Raw genomic sequence first — 3,361 nt, forward strand, 5'->3', positions numbered from 1 at the left:
CTGTGTTGCTGCCTCCTTGTTGTGTCATCAAAGGCCCAGATCAAGGATGAGTACAGAAGGTGTTGAAGTGCCAGGCTCACTCAACACCTGCATCTTCTTTGACCTGAACCCACCTCTTTAATGGTCAAGTAAGGTAGTTGTTTTCATAATTCTGCTGTTCATCTTATGTTGAAACTTTCCCTCCCTCCAACTCCTGTCCTAAATTTAGTAACTCATGAAAAACTTCTTAATTTGTTCTCAAGGATGGTGAGCTTTTGGCCAGTGGAAGAGCAGTGATGTTCCCCTGAGCCTCGGACATTATTCAATAGTGCTGCTCAGAGTACTGTGTAATCTGTTGTATAGTTAGAACCTCACCTCTCCTTTTCCTTTGTCCAGTTCATTCAGATCCAGATCTTCCTTAGAGTTTAGGCCAAACTCTACTGCTGTTACTGAGATTCTCTTTAAAGATTTCTCCAGCTTTGGGTGGTAGCACAGCCTTGTTCTCTTTTTTTTATCCTTCTGACTTTGTACCTGCTGACTCTCTCTGGCAGTGTCATCATTGTGACGATCATTTGCTTGGGCTGTCACCTCCATACTCTGTTGTACTTCTTCCTGAGCATGCTGTTCATCTCTGGGACCTGCTACACTCTGGTCCCTACATTCTGTCTGGCCTCCTGAGCCCACTGCCATTCAAGACTATGCCATCTAGCTCTTGAATGCACGAGCTATTTCATGTCTGTAACCAACAACTGTTTCCTGTTCATGGCCATGCAGTATGAACACCATGTGGCCATCTGCAACCCCACTATGGGATTCAGTCATTGTATTAGAGTTTTCCAGAGAAACAGAACCAAGAGAAAATATATTGATATATGTAAGAGATTTATTATAGGGATTGGCTCATGTGGTTATGGAGGCCAAGAAGTCCCACAGTGTGCCCTCTGAAAGGTGAATAGCCAGGAAGCCTGGTGGTATCATTTAGTCTGAGTCTGAGGGCCTGAGGATCAGGGGGCAAATGGTATAAATCCCAGTCTCAGTCTGAAAGCCTGAAAACCAGGAACGCTGATGTCTGAGGGCAGGAGAAGATGGATGTCTCAGCTCAAGCAGAGACAATTTGCCCTTCCTCTGCCTTTTGATTCTATTCAGGCTCTCAACAGATTGGATCATGCCTGCCCACATTAGTGAGGGTGATCTTCTTTACTCAGCCTACTGATTTAAATGCTAATCTCTTCTGGAGACACCTTCACAGACATACCCAGAATCAATATTTTACCAACTAAATCTCTAGACATCCTTAGCCCAGTTAAGTTGACACATAAAATTCACCATCACAGTCACCCTAGGTAAGAGGCCTATGCCAGTTGGCATCTGGGTCACTGCGAACTGGCCTGGACATGACACTGTACAGGTAACATCTGTGTTTGGCCTGCCCTTCTGTGATACCTTGGTCATCTCTCACTTCTTTTGTGATGTGAGGTACCTGCGAGAGCTGGCCTGCACAGACAGACATCACTGTCAGTGAGATCATCAAGTTGTCATCAATGTCTGTGACGTTGTTTTACCCGTGGGCCTGGTCTCCATTTCCTATGTCGTCATCTTCTGCACCATATTTAAGATTGCTTCATAATCTTAAGATTGCCTTGGCATCTTAAGGCCTTTGCCTTTAAGAGTCAGAAGAAGGCCTTTGCCACCTGTGCCTCCCACCTCACAGTGATCACCATCCACTATGGCTGTGCTTCCATCATTTACCTGAAGCCTAAGTCCCAGAGTTCCCTGGGGCAGGACAGACCCATCTCAGTGACCTACACCATCCTCACTACCTGGTGGACCTTGTCATGTACAACCTAAGGAACAAGGAGGTCAAAGGTGTTCTTCACACAGCCACGGTTAAGATACTACTTAGGGACTTCCCTGGTGGTCCAGTGGTAAAGAACCCGCCTTACAATGCAGGGTTTGATCCCTGGTCAGGGAACTAAGATCCCACATGCATCAGGGCAACTAAGCCAGCGTGCCACAAACTGCAGAGCCCACGTGCTCTGGACCCTGCGTGCTGCAACTAGAGAGAGAAAACTCTCATGCCACAACTGGAGAGAAGCCTGTGTGCCGCAAAGAAAGATCCCATATTCCTCAGTGAAGATCCTGTGTGCTGCAACTAAGACCTGACGCAGCCAAAAATAAATAAAATAAATAATATATATATATATTTTTTAAGATACTACTCAACCCTCACTGCATCAGACTATGACAGCTTCTCCTCGTGTACTCACTCTTCCAAAGTGTTTACGGTCAGGAACACCCTCCACTACACCAGGTGCCTCCGTGGGTTCTGCTCCTGCAATGGCATCTCAGGAGACAGCTCCTCTCAGACTGCCAGTCACATTCCCATGAATAGCATAGGGAGGACAACTGCTGGTCTATAGGGTGCTTGTGTGTATTTGAGAAAAAAAAGAAAACATTCCATCCCCTCCTCTAGACACTGCTGTCAGAAGTTGCCATGGTTATTTTACTGCCTCTCCGGGGAAATTATCATAAATCTATGATGCCTAAAATGTGAATGGCACTCCCTTAGATGTGGCACTGTCACGTACTGCACAACCTGCAGAATCCTACGCTGTGATTCTGACGGTACAGGTGAAAAAGGGGCCTAGAAACACGTAAGTGCCAGTTTCTTTCCCAGAGTCTTTATTTAGTCCTGGATTGTCTGAAAGGCTGAAGTCACTGACTGCTATTATCCACTAGAATACCTCCAGTTTCTCTAAGTCAAGTCTGGTCAAGAGAATGTTTAAAACTTACAAGTTCTGGAGTTATTACAAAGGTGAGACCCAACACGGGGATCCTAGACAGGACTAGCCTCTCTGGGTCCTGTAAACCAGAACCATCCCCAAATCTAGCAAGAGCTAGTGGTACAAATTTACATGCATTGAGTTAAATGCCATGGTTGCTCACCCTGCCAGCATCCTAGGATATCTTCCTAACCAGAACTCACACATACAGGGGCTATGATGTTAAATTCCCAGTTCTGAGCCTGGTGGGTCTTGTTCTGCTATCAAAGAAGAAAACATGCATGCTTTAAGTATTTACTGTATAACAAGCACTATGTTAGAAATTATAGGGCTTCCCTGGTGGCAGAGTGGTTAAGAATCCCCCTGTCAATGCAGGGGACATGGGTTCGAGCCCTGGTCTGGGAAGATGCCACATGCTGTAGAGCACCTAAGCCCATGTGCCACAACTACTGAGCCTGCACTCTAGAGCTCGCACACCACAACTACTGAAACCCATGTGCCTAGGGCCCATGCTCCTCAGCAAGAGAAGCCAACACAATGAGAAGCCCATGCACCGCAACAAAGTGTGTCCCCACTCACCACAGCTAAAGAAAGCAATG

At 46.2% G+C, this 3,361-nt stretch overlaps 1 pseudogene; it reads left to right on the top strand.

Annotated features, from left to right (window-relative positions):
- Positions 1-695: 695 nt before the first annotated feature.
- Positions 696-2,367, top strand: LOC114897873 (annotated as a pseudogene).
- The last annotated feature ends 994 nt before the right edge of the window (positions 2,368-3,361 follow it).

The sequence above is a fragment of the Monodon monoceros genome, unplaced genomic scaffold (genome assembly GCF_005190385.1).
Source record: "Monodon monoceros isolate NGI ecotype Baffin Bay Population unplaced genomic scaffold, NGI_Narwhal_1 Super_Scaffold_18, whole genome shotgun sequence".
Lineage (NCBI taxonomy): Eukaryota > Metazoa > Chordata > Mammalia > Artiodactyla > Monodontidae > Monodon > Monodon monoceros.